The sequence below is a fragment of the Macaca mulatta genome, chromosome 18 (genome assembly GCF_049350105.2).
Source record: "Macaca mulatta isolate MMU2019108-1 chromosome 18, T2T-MMU8v2.0, whole genome shotgun sequence".
Lineage (NCBI taxonomy): Eukaryota > Metazoa > Chordata > Mammalia > Primates > Cercopithecidae > Macaca > Macaca mulatta.
The window spans coordinates 81,331,240-81,348,917 of record NC_133423.1 but is presented as its reverse complement, the minus strand read 5'-3'; the positions used below and the strand labels follow the sequence as shown (position 1 = coordinate 81,348,917).

Sequence of the window (17,678 nt, the reverse complement as noted above, 5' to 3'; positions counted from 1 at the left end):
TTTAAAACATAATTTAGAAAACTTAAAAATAGAAAAAAATCCATTTACAAGTACTTTTTTTTTTTTTTTTTTTGCCTTTTCCATGTTCTTTTATCCTTCCTAATGTTACCAAGATTCTGCTTTTGATTTCCTTTCAGTTTCAAGAACTTCTATAGCCATTCTTTTAGGATAGGTCTGCTGGTGACAAATCCTCTTTGTTTTTCTATATCTGAGAGTGAGTTAATTTTCTTTTTAATAAGTTCATTTCTAAAGGCTATTTTGGCTGAATATAGGACTTCAGGTTCTTTTCTGTTATCACTGGAAAGATTTGTGTCACATTCTTCTGGCTTCCATTATTTCTGATGAGAAATCTGTCATTCAAATTACGGTTTTTTTTTTCTCTTGCTGCTTTAAAGATTTTTTTGTTCGCATTTAGTTTTCACAAATTTGATCATATTGTGTCTTGGCAACTATTGCTTTGGGTTTTTGTTGTTTGGGATTCACTCAGCGTCTTAAATCTTTAGGTTTATGTCTTTTGCTGAATTTGGAAAATGTTTAGTCATAATTTGTTTGTATACATTTTCAGCCCCACTCTCTTTCCTCTCTTCTTCCCAGACTTTCATTACATCAATATTAGAAATTTTGTTATAGTACCACAAATCTCTGAGGCTCTGTTTATTTTGTTTTTTTTTCAAACAGAATTTTTTTTCTCTATTGTTAGAATTGGGTAATTTGAATTGTTCTATCTTTGATTCATCTGGTTCTTTCTTCTGTCTTCTCCATTCTTCTGCTGAACTCAGTTATCATATGTTTCAATTCTAAACTTTCCACTTGTTTCTTCTTTTCTTTGTATTTTTTCTATTTCTTTGTAGAGACTTTATTTTTTTATTTGTTTAAAACATGTTCATAATTTTCTGTAAGAGCATTTTTATAATAGCTTCTGTAAAATCCTTGTTAGATAATTTCAACAACTGTGTCATCTCAGTGTCAGTATATTTCAATTGTCTTTTTCCATTCAATTTGATATTTTCCTGGTTCATGGTATGATGAGTGATTTTCATTTGTATCCTGGCTAATACATTTTGGGTATTATGTCATAAAGTTCTCAATCTTATTTAAATCTTCTGTTTTAGCAAGTATGAATATTTAAATCCTCTGTTGTAGCAAGTATATGCATACACATACACATATATACATGCAAATAATGTTGTATTACTTCGTGCTATTACTGTCATTTCTTTTCTGTGTATGTTAAAAGCCTCACAACACACTGTTAGTGTGTTTGCTTTGTTATTTGGTTCTCTTTTAAAGATAAGAAAAGTGTCTACTTTATTTAACTGTATTTTTATTTGTTCTATCACACTTTTTTCTTTGTATACATGTAAATTTCCATCTGCTATCTTTTTTTTTTTTTAAACAGTCTCCACTGTCACCCAGACTGGAGTGCAGTGGCATAATCTTGGTTCGCTGAAATCTCCGCCTCCTGGGTTCAAGCGATTCTCCTGCCCAGTAGCTGGGACTACAGGCGGTCCCAGCGGTCTTGGCTAATTTTAGTATTTTTAGTAGAGACAGGGTTTCCCCATGTTGACCAGGCTGGTCTTGAACTCCTGACCTCAAGCGATCCACCCACCTCAGCCTCCCAAAATGCTGGGATTACAGGTGTGAGCCACTGTGTCTAGCCTCCATCTGCTGTCTTATTCTTTCTTTCTAAAAAAAAAAAACTTTCCTCAACATTTTTGGCAGTAAATTCTCTCAGCTTTTGTGTGTCTAAAATCTCTTCATTCTGCCTTCATTTTTCTAAGACATTTTCACTGGATATAGAATTCTTGGTTGACTGATGTTTATTTCAGTACGTTAAGGATGCTTCTCCATTTTCTTCAGTTAAATTCTGATGAGAAGTTGTCTGTAATTCTTATTTATTTTTTCTCTGTGTGTAAGCTGTTCCTTTTGAAGCTTTCTGGCTGTCTCCTAGATTTTCTCTTTCATTTTTGGTTTTCTGCAGTTTGATTGTGATGTAGACAGGTATATAGATTTTTAATCCTGTTTCAGGTTTCCTGAGCTTCTTCAATCTGTAATTAGTTGACTCTCATTAATTAAAAAATAATTCTCAGCCAGTCTTTTTAAATATTTCTTCTGCCTATTTTCCTCTCCACCTTCTCCAATTTTATATATTTTATGTTGTCCCATTGCCTTATACCCTTTGCTTTATTTTTTCTCTTTGTTCTTTCTTTGTGTTTCCCTTTGTTTAATTTCTATTTACCTACCTTCAGGTTCACTGATGTTTTATTTTGATATGTCCAGTTTGCTGATAAACCCATTGAAAGAGTTCTTCATCTCTGATACTATGTTTTTTATTTCTAACATTTTCATTTGACTCTCGTTGTAGTTTATATCTCTCTGCTGACATCCACCATCTGTTCATGCATTATTGTCTGCTTGTTGTACTATAGTCTTTAGCATATTTAACATCTGTACTTATTTATTAATTAAAATATTTAACACCTTTATGATAGTTTCAATATCAGGTCATTTCTGGGCCAAGCTCTGCTGAATGCTTATCAGCACTGCTACAGCAAAATGCGGTGGTGTAAATGCTGGCCATCATTATCAAGAAAGGAAAATGCAGTGTGAAGATAGAAAAGGAAGAGATAAACCTATCGTATTTTAAAACACTATGATCATAGAAAATTCAACAAAACCCAACAGAAATAATAAGAGTTTTTGGCAAGGTCAAATTTCAGAAAATTAATAGCATATTTCAAAAATTAATTCACAATTCAAAAATTAGTAGCATGAACAACAATCAACTGGAAAATATTCTTAAAAAATAAAATGCCATTCAGAATTGTAACACTATCTGTAAAGCATCAGGAATTAGCAAATAATAAAAGCAATTTGGAAAAATGTTAAAATTTAATTCAACTTTGTACAACAGAATCTAAATAAATAGAGAGTTAATCATGTTCTTGGATGGAATGACTTTTTGAAAATGTCAATTCTCCCAACATTGTTTCATAACATCAAAACATGAATCAAATGCCAGATGTATTTTTAAGGCACTTGTTAAACTTATTCTAAAATGGTTTAAGGCATAATATTCCACTATGTAGTAGTCTATGAAGGGTTAAGTCAATTTTAAAAAAGAAGAGCACAGAGTGGGATCTTGCTCTATGAGCCACTAAGACAAGCTTCAAAGACACAGTAATAAAAGCAGTATGGCACCAGACAAGAATAGACAAACAGGCCAATGAAATGGCATAAAAGGTCTCAGACAAGATCCCTTGTATATGGGAACTTAATATATGATAAAAGTAGCAGTATAGATCAATAAAGAAAGGATGATTCAGTAGACATTTCAATGGTGTAGTGGTAAACCAGTTCCCTAAAGGAAAAAATACTTGATTTATTGCTAATTCTCATGGCATAAAAATTCCCAGCGTGGACTATTTCAAACTGCCAACAATTTAGCAACCAGCTTGCACAATTCAATATTTAACAATTGGCTCTTGCCACCTGGCACAAGTTGCTCCAACACATCCCTGGGTGGCTTTCGTTATGGAGGAAAATAAAACCAGATTCTTACCCAACATCATTTAGGAAGAGGTACTGTAGATGGGCAAAAGACCTAAGAAATGGAGATATTAACTATAAAATAATCAAATAATGTAGAAGAATGCAGTATTGACTTCTGAAGGGGGATAGGAATTTTAAACATAACCTTAGATCCTTTTATGGATCATAAGCATTATGATTGATTTTTCACACTAAAGTGTGAGATGTGCCTCCTTCAAGCCTTTTTATAACATTGGCACATTACCCACTGAAGGTGAAAAAACCAAAACATAACATTACCTTAAAAGCAGAAACCCATAAGGCACAATGATTGTATTAAAATTAAAAATTCATGTCCAGTGAAGGACACCATGGACAAGCAAGCAGGTACGAAAAACAGAGGATATTTGCAATCAATACACTAAAAAAAGAGGCTAATATCTCTGTTAGCTAGGAATCTATCAAGAATAAGTAAAAGACAACCCAACTGAAAAATATATAACAAGTAATTCATGGAAGAAAAGTCCAAAAGGCTGACAAACATACAAAAAGATATTCAAAATTATTAGTGATTAGGAAACCATAAACTAAAATAACATTTCTTTGCACTTAAATGAGAAATGTCAATTGAAAAAGTGAGAAAATGAAAATATTGGTAAAAATGTAGGAATATAGGAATCTCATGTGTTGTTGGTGAAAATATGGACAGGGCATCCACTTTGGAGATTAATCCGGAAGTACTTAGTCAATCTAAGTATATTTATACCCAATGACCCAGCAACTCCACCAGAAATATGTTTTCTAGAATATATACCACTTCTGGATATGTATTCTAGAAAAATTCTAACACACTCCTATAAAATAACATGCATTAAAACCTGTGATTTGCATGGGCATAAGAGGCAAAGTAGGTGTTCATTCCTGGATTAATAGTACAGCAACATGGCAATATATTAAAAACATAACTGAGGCCGGGCGCGGTGGCTCAAGCCTGTAATCCCAGCACTTTGGGAGGCCGAGACGGGCAGATCACGAGGTCAGGAGATCGAGACCATCCTGGTTAACACGGTGAAACCCCGTCTCTACTAAAAAAATACAAAAAACTAGCCGGGCGAGGTGGCGGGCGCCTGTAGTCCCAGCTACTCGGGAGGCTGAGGCAGGAGAATGGCGTGAACCCGGGAGGCGGAGCTTGCAGTGAGCTGAGATCCGGCCACTGCACTCCAGCCTGGGTGACAGAGTGAGACTCCGTCTCAAAAAAAAAAAAAAAAAAAAAAAACAAACATAACTGAGTGAAAAAAGTAAAAAAAATACCATGAGCACAATCCCTTCATGTAAATTAAAAGTGTATGCACACAAAACAACATAGTTTTTATGAGAAGACCTACAAACAATCAGATACACATAAAGCACCTTATAATTGCGGCATACGGAGGAGGGAGGAATGAAAGTGTGGAATGAGATCCTGTGCAGGCCAATGATACCATGAGAACTCAAAGCTCTACACCTGAAGTCCCAAGCAGACAAAAGAACCATCATGCACATGATGGATTAAAATTGTTCTATGTGGTTCCAGGAGAACATAACTAGAGTAAGAGGCTAAATATCTAAGGGATCATAGATTTTTGCTTAATAAAAAGAAAAGAGGTTTCTTGATGAAGCAATGAGTTCCTCCATATTGGAGACGTACATTAGTTGCTGAATGATCACTTAGTAGATGTTTTGGACCTAAATCTTGTGTACCTTCTCAGAGTCCCATAACTGTCTCCTGCTGTCCAAAAACACTTTTCACTTCCTGAGGCCATTTCTGCCATGATCCCTGAGCAGATTGGTGTCTGAGTTGCACCCTGGGCTCCAAGGCCAAGCCCACGCGTGTCAAACTGCCACTCCTCTTCCAGATACGAATCAATGTAATCTCATGTGCCTTGGACTTTCACCGAAGAACCAGTGTTGCTACTGGGAAGTGTGAAGGAACTGTCTTGCCTCATGGTGAACTTTGACTAGTAAGAACTGGGAGAAGGGAGATAGCTTAGCAGGCAAACTTGCTTGCTTTCTTTCATCTGTGAAATACCCCCAAAGAAGTCATTAATTTTAGGATCCTCTCGGAGAAATGCTCTGTGCTTTGTGGACACACCTGCCAAGCCACCGCTGAGTTTCTTCGTGGCTGTGGTGAAGCAGCAGCCAGCACACCCAACTGTGTGGCTCGTCTCATTCCCTGATCTTGTTTTCTTGTACACACCTCTGGATTTTTACCTCCCAAGTTAAGGGTTAGTGCTTTAATCCTTGACTCTGGCTCTGCTTTCTAGAAGACCTTGCTAAGGAGCAAAAATGTTGTCTGGTGGACTCAAGCTGGATGTGGTGATCTGTGAGGTCATTTACACCTCCAGGGGTCTAAGATTCTACAACTGTGGCCTCGTCTTCTGAACAGCAAGATTTCCCACAGGGCTCCTAATGCAATAAGTCTTTTGCAAAACCGTGAATATAGGCTACCCATCTCCACTTTCCTTACCTCACATCAAATCATCAAGCTCTTCTTTATCCTTTAGGTGTTAGGGACCAAGTGAAGCTTTCAATATTTGCCAAGAGCGATGACCAGTATGTTATTACATGTAGGACTCCAAGATCCTGCAGCCCTCCGGAAGAATGATGAAATATTTAAGGATCAGTTTTTGATAATAATACTTAAATAAGAGTCAAGACAGTGGATGGCTCTATATATATTGATGACTAAAATGTGTGTTTTTGGATAAGCTATTGAGCTCTTTGTTTTTTCTGTCTTTAAAACTAAACAACATAGTCCTTGCCTAAACATATCATAGAATCATAATATAGGAGCTAGAAGGCTGCTACCTCTGACAGATGGGGCCAAGGAGAGGATTATGTAACCTCCAGAAGGGACTAGAGAGATGCAAGGAGTGAGAAGACAGGAAGCTGGCAAGTCTGAGCTCAAGGTTTTGATCTAGAAAAGAGGCTGAGTTTGCCTGCACACAGAGTGGGTGAGAAAATGTGTGTTAAAATACCTACAGGAAGCTGGACAGATGGCAGGTGTTCACCAAGGAATAAATTTGATTCTATGCATTTTTTTTTTTTTACAATAAGGAGGAGAGATACCATGTATATGACCTTGTTCAGCGAGTGTTGGAATAAAGACGCAGCTGTACAGAGCCTTAAGGACTTATCAGGCCAAGATTCAGAGGACCTCAGCACAACCTTCTGGGGAAATCGCTGGGGAGAACCTCGATGATAAAGATGTTAGAAATTACTTGGAGGGATGCTTATGCCATGGTTCTGCTGATAAGAGTAGAAAAGTGTGTCTGGACCTTTGATTGTTTAGCAATGGAGCAAATTATGACTTGCTTTGAAGGAACTTGTGGGTTGAAAGCTGCTGGTTAGACTTCTTAACCACGCTATGAAATGGGACAATGGTCCTGATCTGATGAGGAACTTGAGAGTAAAACAGTTACTGGGGACAAGATGATTGCAACTTGAGTTTCAGATTCTTATATTTCAGACAACACTAGACAAAATGTAGAGAAACTAGAGAGATCACACAGGAGGCTGATTATTGGATTCTTCGAGAAAATGGTGGTTATGAATTCCCTACACAGGGCACAAGCCTTTTCTGCAGAAGGATGAGATTTCAAGGATTGGTTTTTGAAAAGAATATTTAAATGGCAATCAGGAGACTGGATAGTTTCAGATCCATTGCTGACTATCATGTGTGTTTCTAAGTCACTGAACTCTTTGTTTTTCCGTTTTTAAAACCAGACAACATAGTACTTACCCAAACATATCAGAGAATCATAACATAGGAAGGTAGAAGGGTGCCACCTCTGGCAGATGGGGCAGAGAAAAGAGAGAGCAAATCTAAACAGATGCAATTGTTACAATAGAACCTCCAGGGTGTGGGATGTAGGTCAAGGAAGCTGGGCCTGTGTGTTTCACTATGAACCTTGTCTTCCAAAGACAGTGGTTCTGGGAAAAGTGGCGACCCTGTCCAAGCAGCACTGTAGTCCTGACTTTTTGTTTAGTTGCTTTCCTTACAAGCTCATTCCTCAGGGATCAAGTGTTGCTGGGTTCTGGTTGCCTTTATATCCTTCCTTCCCTTTCCTATTCCCCTCCCACCCGCCACCCTTTTAAAAGCTGCTCTGGGAACAGGACGTATTTCCAAGCGATTTTGTGTATACCCAACCTCTTCTAACATGTTAGATTGTTTTTGTTGGGCTCAGTTTGGGAAGCTTTTCAGAATAAAAGAGTCGTGTCTCCTGTGTAGTTCTGCTCTCCTGAGAGCAAAGAAGGGAGGCCCTTGCTCTCTAATGATGAGCAATTCCCGTTCCAGAGATTTCGTGCCCAGCAGGAGAGAAACAGGAACCCCCTGTTAGATAGCCTGGGCCTGAAGGGCCGAATGGGGCCTGTTCGCATTTGTGTCTCCAGTTACCTGCAGAATGTCTGGAGAAGACCTTCAGTAAGATGAGGGGTGCGCACTTTACTACCCACATTTAGAGAAATACGTAGGAATTCTTTATAGGGCTGTGACTAATAATCTGCCAATCATGTAAGTGGGATTGCGTTTATTTAAAGCAAACGTTTTAAAAACAAATAAATAAGAGAAAGGCACAATCACCCTCCTAAATAATACAATTAGCAACATTTAATTACCTATATTAACATTGGCTATTTAAAATGAACAGTATTCACATGTTCATTTAAATTAAGACTGGTTCATTTAATTTATGTTTATGAGTGTATTTGATTGAAGGTAAGGGATACGTGGCTAGCTTTTAAGAGGGGAGCCAGGGAATGTTTTGATGCCTCATGTCCCAGGAAGGAGTAGAGCAGACGCCTCGGAAACAACGCGGACAAACATTCCCAGCCTAGTGGCCTCGGTACCATGTGGCCACAGTTCATCCGCTGCTCAGGACCCTGGGTTTGGGCCAGGAGGTGGCCCAGAGGGTGGTGAGACAGCCTGGGTGGGACCGAGCCCGAGGCCCTCACGACCAGAGGCTGAGGCCTGAGCCCAGGATCCCAGTGAACTTTAGCAGACCCCACACCCAGGGCTCACTAACGCCAGCAAGGACAAGATCAGAGGTGAGGCTGGGCCGCATCTAAGGGTGTAGGGTTGTGGCCGACGGCTGCTGAGTCCCCTAGTAATGACCACAGCCACTGCTTCAGTGCTGCTGACCATTTTGGGGACACTTTTTTTTTTTAAAGTATAACTAATTAGGATTCATTGCTCCCTCTCTCCCTTCAGTAATTATATTTTATGTTTTCCCTCCCACAAGATTCTGGAAGATCCTGAAGTGGATGCCATGAAAAAGCAAAAACACAAAAAAGATGGTCAGACAAAGGCTCCAGTGGGCAGACCTCAGGTCTTTGTCGTGCCCAGGGGGTGAGGGCCATCACAGAGACGCAGCAGACAGTGGGTCCCAGCACAGGTGAACTCTGACTAATGACAGCAACGGCTCATGCTGGCTGGGGGCTTCTGTGTGCCGGGCACTGCCGTGATGGTGCTATGCAAGTCACTCATTTAATACCCCCATCAAAACTTTGAAGTGAGCATTTTTTGTTGACCCTGTTTTATAGGTAAGGAAGCTTGGGTGGAGAGGGTAAGGGAACACACCCAGGGTTATGATTCTTACAAGAAAGGGTGAGCTGTGACTGGAACCCACAGCCGACTTGAGAGAGCTAGATTGCCGACACCACCCAGCACTCCTTGTGCACGTGATAGTGGGGTATTATGCCATGTGCTTGCTCTGTGACCCAAAGCAAGTCACTTACTCCTCCTGTATCTTCACTTTCTCATCACTGAAAGAAGTGGGCAGGACATAAGAGAGTGTGTGGGCTGTGGAAAGGGCATGAGCTTGCTGCTGGGCACCTGCCATTCAATAGCTGGGTGGCCTAGAAATTGTCGATACCTCTCTGTGCCATATCTCAGTTAATCTGCACAGATCCTGGGGAAGGTGCTACTAGTATCTCTATTTTATTTATGAAAATAGCAAGGCTCAGAAATGGGAAGGGAGGTCCAGCAAGATGAGGTGCCTGTAGTTGTCTAAATTATTCCAAACCCCATCATTTAAATATGAAACTACTTGGCCTCTTCTAATATTCTTCTGTGATTCTTACATCTGTTAAACCTACTTTGAAGAATTGGTAGGAGGATTAAATGAGGCAATACTATTGAAAGAGCATTGAAAGTAAAAATCACCATGCAAATGGGAGATCTAGCCGTGGCAGACAAGGTGCATCGTAGCTCTCCAGCAGCTGATGAATTCGCACGTGTTCCAGGGCCAGAACCACTCAGCTCTAGGTGGGAGAAGTAAAGGAAAGCAGATACTCTGCTCAAGTTACACTCCACGTGTTGGGGACCTTCCAAAGGAAAATAATGCAAAATTATGAATACAAAATTGTTAGGACTCTTCTTCAGGCTTTGAAAGGAGCTCATGGAAGTGAGGGATTATGAAACTGAAGCTCCATCAGCTTCAAGATATCCATGTTTGTGGATTAAAATAATCAATGCTGTTAAAATGTCCACACTACCTAAGGTAATATACAGATTAAATGCCATCCCTATCAAAATTCCAATGGTATTTTCACTGAAATAGAAAAAACAATTGTAAAATTTGTATGGAACCAGAAAAGACCCTTAGTTGCCAAAAAAATAAAAAATGTTGAGAAAGTAAAACAAAGTTGGACGCATCACACTTCCTGATTTCAAATTATATTGTAAAGCAACAATAAACAAACCATATGGTACTGGTATAAAAATGGCACACAGACCAATGGAACAGAACAGAGAGCCCAAAAATAAACTCATGCATATACAGTTACCTAATTTTCAACAAGGCTACTAAGAAGACACGATGGGGAAGGATAGTCTCTTCAACAAATGGTGTTGGGAAAAATGAATATCCACATGCAAAAGAATGAAAGCCCCTTATCTAACACCACACACAAAAATCAAAACATAAGACCATAAAACTCTTAGGAGAAAACACAGGGGAAAAGCCCCTTGCTATTTTCCTTGGCAAGGATTTTTTTTTTTTTTTTAATCTCACCCAAAGTACAGGCAACAAAAGCAAAAATAGACAAGTGAAGTTGCATCAAACTAAAAAGCTTCTGCACAGCAAAGGAAATAATCAACAAAATGAAAAGGCAGCTAATGGATTAGGAGGAATTATTTGATGAGGGGTTAATATCTAAAAAATCAGCTCAAACAACTCAGAAGCATAAACACAAATAATCCCGTTAAAATATGGGAGAAGGACTGGAATGGGCATTTCTCTAAAGAAGACGTACGAATGGCCAGTGGCTACATGGAAAGGTGCTCAGCATCACTCATTCTCGGGGAAATGCACATCAAAACCACAAGGACATCTTTTGCCTCACACCTGTTAGGATGGCTTTTACCGAAAAGACAATAGATGAGTATTGGCAAGCAAGTGGAGGAAAGGGAGCCCTTGTTCACGTTTGGTGAGGAGGTAGATTTGTGCAGCCCTGTGGAAAACATATGGAAGTTCTACGAAAATGAAAAATACAACTACCATATGACCAAACCACTCCTCTTCTAGGTATATACTCAAAAGAGATGAAATTACAACCTTGTAAAGGAATCTGCACTCCCGTGTTCACTGCTGCATTACTCACAACAGCCAAGATATGAAAGCACAACCTATGGGTCCATCAAGAGATGAATGGATAAAGAAATTGTTATACATACACACACAAGTGGAATATTATTCAGCCTTAAAAAAGAAGGCTGACACCATAGATGAACTTGGAGGACACTATGCTAAATGAACGAAGCCAGGCACAGAAAGACAAATACTGCAGGACCTCTCTTACATGTGGAATCTAAAACAAAACAAAACAAAACAAAACAAAACACCTCAAATACGTAGAAACATAGAGTACAACAGTGGTTACCAAGGGAAGGGGATGGGGAGATGGAAATCAAAGGATACAAACCTGCAGTTTTATAGGATAAATAGGTCTAGAAATCTAATGCATAGCACAGGGAGCATAGTTAATAACATTCTATTGCAGACTGGAAATTTGCTAAGAGAATAGACTTTAGGTATGTTTACTGCAAAAATAAAATGGTTAGTATGTGAGATGATGGATATGTCAGCTTGAATATAACAACCATTTTACTATGTATATCCAAACATCATATTGTATACCTTAAATATATACCTTAAAAAAAATCCAATCTGCTAAAGAAAAAAAAAAAGCTGATTTCAAGGTTTGCAATGACTCATGCCAAGAGCCACACATGGAAAGGAAGAGGAGATGGTTTATCCCAGAGGTGGGGCTGCTGAAAGCGCCACGTAGGGAAAATAGGAGGCCCCAGGCTGAGAATGTTATGTATGATTCTAAGAGAATAAATTCGATTTTTGAAACCAAAATCACTTTAGAAAGTTTTATGCTCAGCCCAGCCTTGCTTCCATGGCTCAAAACTTCCTTTGTGGAGAAACTATAGACCCTAAAGTGGATTCTGTCAAATGCTAAGCCATTCAACACTGTGAATGGCATTGAAATTTGTGGTATAAAATAAAATCATTTTGAGCTGAGCCTAGTGATAAAAGTAGGTGAACAACATGGCTAATAACATTTTGGGGCAAAAAAATGAAAGAAATAAGTATGAAGTACTAAACAGATTTTCTTTTGTGGTTAATATACTCATTCTGATAATATTTTCCACAAAGAGACAGAGGTCAACTTTCAGAAGATATCCAGTAGCTCCTAAAATTGCTCTATGCATTTGGATGCTGCTTCTCTGGTGTGCTTCCTTAAAAGGGAAGTAACAGTGTGACATTTAATGAGTTACAAAACTATCCTAATATTTCATTTCCTGGTAAAGATGTAGTGTTAATAATACTACCGACTCCTAAGGTTGCCATGAAGATTAAATGACAGAATGTATGTGAAGCACCAAGCACAGTGCCTGGGATCTATTAAGCGCTTAATAAATATTAGCTCATTAATATGTTGGTGTTCAGCACCTTCCATTTTCAATTCACTCTGCTGGGAGCATTTAAAAATTATCTTATTTAACATGCTCATAACCATCCCAAAAGAGATTATAATCTACGTTTTGCAAATGAAAAACCCAAGTCTTGGAGATGTTGAAAATCTTCCCAGTATGAGGAGTTAAGTGGTGAGCAGGAATTCAGCCCTACAGAGGCTCCGTGTCCAATGCTCTTTCTGTTCTTTCTCGTGCGTTGTTTTTGAGCTCTGTCCAGCGTAGATCCATGCGACTCTGTAGGTGCAGATGGATGAGGTGTTGCTCTCTCACATGACAGAGGAGGGGTTCCCCTCACCTACCAAATTGGGGAACCTAAACTTGAACCTACATCTACTGCTTTCCAGTCAAGAGTTCTTTCTAAAGTGGTGTGCGCACTCTCTTGGAGCTGAGAACGTTATGTGTGATTCTGAGAGAATAAATCAGATTTTTGAAACCAGAATCACTTTAGGAAGTTTTTTGCTCAGCCCAGCCTTGCTTCCATCTCTCAGAACTTCCTTTGCAGAGAAACTGTAACCCTAAAGTAGGTTCTGTCAAATGCTAAGCCATGGCCAGTACGGCCAGACCAAGTCAAAAAACAAAGTTCATTGCTGGATTTCCAACCTGAAAGTCACAATTTGCAGTCCTCACTTATTTCCTGAGATGTAGTTCCAAAACATTCATGCAATAATAGGAGAGGCTGCATGGAAATTTTATTTGTTGGGAAATCTTTATGATGAGCAGCAAATCATTTGGCAAGATGTCTTATCATCAGGATCCAATGTAAATCATTTATGGAAAATGAATTTCTCTTTAGAAAAGAACTGCCAGTATCACATACATGCTCTGGCTGCAAGTTTCCACTTCAGATTTCTATTCTTCTATATTTATTTAGAGTCTCTTCTGCTCAGAAGGCAATGATCTTTGTTTGATGATGAACAGTGTGAAATTCTCCCCAAGAAGTAGTCTTCGATGGAGTCACTTTTGCTCTGTTCGGAGGCACTTCACCATGTCTCTATTACTGTACTTAGACAATGATACCCGGGTAACTCCTGGTAACAGGTTATTTGCAACCCACAGATTATGACATCTGTATCGCTCACAAACCATGGTATATGATTCTTCCATTACCATAGAGGTGAAAAATTTAAAGTCACTGCTCATTTTTAAGTCCCTATGTAATGATCCCTGTGCGGATGCTTCTAGTGTTTAGACTGTTGGACAAATGGTTTTCTACTCTATTTACTTTTGGAGACTGGAGTTCCATCTGGTGAAGGTGGACCTTATGGCCACCCTTCACTTTCCAGTGGCTGATGTGCCTGTTGAATTAACAATGACCTAGCCTTATGCGTATTCTTGTGATTCTTACAGGGACAAGTGTCAAGGTGCGTGTGTATACTATGGGACGGTGCCACTGGGCGTTTTCCATTAAACAATGGCCTCTATCTTACGTTGCTCTCATGATGCACTATTACATTTCTCACTACATCTCTCTCCCTGCTTACCTGGAAGGTACACGACTTTGTTACCATTAGTTTCTATAGTTAAGAATTAAGACAAATGTGGACTTTGGTTTTTTTCTTTTAGTTGATTAATGTTTAAAATAACTGGGCTTAGATATTTGAGCTGAAAAAGGAAGTTGGTTTGGTTAGTCAGTGCTCAGGGTGAGTGCATTCATTAGTAAGCACATATTTACATAAGTTTCAGTGGAAACACATTTGTTTGTACAAATATGGAACAAAATAGGAATATGTTTACAGCATTCTCACTTGGCAATTCAGAAAAAGACGCACTCTGCAGACACACATACAAATCAATCCTCTTCCTCCCCTCCCCCGGCGTTGAGCATGGAAAGCCGGCCGCCCTGGTTCTTTATGGCTCATTTCTAAACATCAAATTCACCTCTTACATGGAAACTTGGAGGTCTTCTGGTTGAACGGATCCAAATTAGAAGTGTCTTCCCTGGGATCCCTGACAGATGAACTTCCTGAACAAGGTCAAAGATGGCATCCGTCCATCTTAGAAGATGACCATTGCTTTTCTGAACAACTGTTAGAATGTTCTTTTCATGTTGATGCAAAGTCTGGGTCTTTAGAACCTCTTCCTGTCTGTTCTAATTCTATCCTCTGGCACCAAACAAAGCATTTCCCTGTTGCCCACAATCGTGCTTCAAACATTTGCAGGAAGCTCTGTCATCCATCCTTTGTTTTTTGCTTCTGGCGAGTACCTCATTCTTTAAGCAGTCATTTTAAGATGCGGTTTCTACTTCTGTCACCTCCCCAACCCTACTCTGGCAGCCCGGCCTTGACCTGGAACTTGGCCTGGCACAGAGGCGAGGACACCTCCTCACTTTGCAATATCCTTTTGGATTTCCTCTGACAGACTGTAAAAACAATTAAAGTCAGAAAGTAATTATTTTTGAATATAAATGTAATTACTAGGAAGTTATGAAAATGCATGTGATCTGCTGGATGTGATCAGTCAGTAGGTTGGGGAGAGCTGTGTCTTTTGAAGTTTTATGGACTTTAGTCACTGCTCCTTCTTTTCTGCAGAGGTGAAGTCTATAACTCCAGCTGGCATTCCGCTAAGGCAGGGGTTCTCAGGGAGGAGTGGGAACAAGCCTGAAAAACCTCCATCTCCCCAGAGGGGCAGAGCAGAAGTTTGGAAAAGGCTTCCAGATGACTTTGAGATGCACATATCCCTTTTCTAGAATTGAGAACCACGGCCTCAAGGACCTCTCTGCGCTTTGGGGAAAAAGACCTGATTTGGTCCTCCTGGGTTCCTGAAAAGCAGTCCTCTTTACAGCCCCAGGTGGACCCACTTATGCTCATTCCTCCACTTTCTCAGAATCTTTAAGAAAAAAAAGACAAAGTGATCTGTCCACTTTTACAACTGCTTCTGGACTCTGATGTCCACACGCGAACCGTTTGTTAGGAATGCATGTCCCATATGGAGCCCAGCACCCCGGCTGTCTATGTTCCACTCAGCAGGGACTGCTGTGTCCCCTCCTGGGATGCCCTGCCAATATGTCCTTTGATGTTTCCAGGGGACCCAAATGATGTCCAGACCCAAGTCCAGAAGGGATTACAGTCAGAGATCATTTTGAAGTTTAATGTCTTGGAACATTTTTTATTTCAAATTTGTTATTTTAAGTACACATTGTGATTTAATGACTCTTTTTGGGATTTCAGTTTGTGGTTGAGGTCTGAGAGTTGAAGAATGCATGTTTAATTTTTTTCATCCTATAACCAGTGTTTCATCTTAGACTAAATAGATGCACATTTTAGAAATCCCGCAGAATCACTGAGAAAAACACTGATGTTTACACAAATGCTTGCATGTTTGAGTGAATTTAACTAAAGGAAACAATCAGATCTGGTTCCAAAGACTTTGTGGGATCCTACTAAATCCTTAATTTCTCCCTCAGCATTAAATTCTCCCTCATTTCTGTCTTCATGGGACTTTATGTGGGTGTACAGTGCTGGCTTTATTTGTGGGCACTAGGGTCTCCTCCGTTGACGCTGGTCTTTGTGGCTTCAGCTTGTAGCACAGGGAACATTTTCTCATTGGAGGGAGACTGAGCTCTGGCTGAGTTTTGACGAACAGGTGGAATTTTCATCTTCGCTTTGGAAGTGGTGAAGAGAACTGGCTAGAGCTGGATGGATAAGAGGCAGAGAGTATGACGACGGAACTTTGAGAAGCTAAAACCACACCGTTCCCCAGGAAGGAAGGGCAGGGGCAGAGCACCTGTTCAGTCTCCACCAAGTGTCTACTCAGGCAAGGCTACAGTTTCACTTGAAGAAATGACTCTGAACACCAGAAAGGTAAAGAACATTGGCCACGCAGGACAGAATTGTCTAAACGCTTCTCTTTTGTTGGCTGTGCTCAGTTTCTGGAAAAAAAGCCCACATATTATTCATCTCTGGATCAACAGCATAGAGCATGCCAACCACTACATGCACAATAAAAGTACATTACATTTTAATGAACGAAAAAGTGAACAATTGAATGCTCAGGGCGGGTTAGAGGACACACAAGGGTAGTTCCCACGGACTTCTCAGTCAAACCAGTGAAATATACATATATAACAACATGCACACGAATTCCCAGTCACATGCACGGAATTCCCAGAACCAATGATTTCTAGTCCCACTACTGGGCATGAATATGCAAAAAAGTGGCAATATTCCCCACATGGATGTAGAACATATACAGAAAGTGAGACATTCCTGCTAAATAAATACATTTCAGCTGGAACCTTGATTTCTAAGGCAGAATACAGCCACACAAAGAGACTGTTTTTAAAAGAATTGGTGAATTGAACGTCTGGAGATTTTTCCAAGTTCAGTGAATTCTATGACAATTGGAGGACAAATGTATTTTTTGGCACAATACGACTGTGGGAATAGGTGGGGGAGAGGGTCAGTCCCAGGCCCAGCAGCTGGCAGGGGAGCGCGAGCCATTTTAATGATAACGGAGTGGAGAGCTGTCAGGGTTTCCAAGGGATTTTAATAGTCGTGCGGTCAGAGTTCCCTGAGTAAATAGCTTCCATTTCCACTCCTGCTGCCAGCTGGCCAAGTCGGGGACCACCTAAGTTGTATGCCCCCAAAGGAAATGGGAAAGCAGGTTCTCCAATCTGACAATTCTCCACCCCCAGCTACTGCTTCTCCGCTGCCTGAAATCCCACCAAGAGAAGGATGTGCCTTTACTCAAGGTTTGTTCCCGGTTAAAATTTAAATATTACTTAGAAGAATAATATTTCAAACCTCTGTCACTCCTTTCAAGCCTATTCTTTCTTACGAATGGGCTTTAGAAAATCTTTTGAAAATAGATACCGAGTGAGAGAAGACAGGCTCTGGGGTGAAGGGACCCCGAGACTGTTTGTGGCCCTGGTCTCGCCCCCAGCCACGGCCCCTCCCATGCGCCTGTGCAGCGTCCCATCAACAGGTGAAGGGTGTTTTCCAGCTCCTTGAAGCTGAGCTTGGCATTGTGACTTGCCTGGGCCAGTGGGACAGGTGATATGCAAGCACAGCCCTGACAGGCACCTAGAGGACCAGGCCCGATGGCTCTCACCCCTTTGCAACTGTCACGAGCACATGCCTGCACCAGCCTGCCGGAGACCAAAACACACCCGGCCCAAGCCGAGGGG

General features: G+C 40.2%; 1 protein-coding gene and 1 non-coding gene across 2 annotated transcripts in view; both read left to right on the top strand.

Moving 5' to 3' along the window:
• LOC114673869 (uncharacterized) overlaps positions 1-17,678 on the top strand; it is a 245,244-nt gene that overhangs the window by 134,094 nt on the left and 93,472 nt on the right. The gene's annotated exons all lie outside the window — the stretch shown is intronic.
• LOC114675565 (small nucleolar RNA U13) lies at positions 3,703-3,805 on the top strand. Its single transcript, XR_003726512.1, has one exon. It is a non-coding gene; the product is annotated as a small nucleolar RNA U13 (small nucleolar RNA).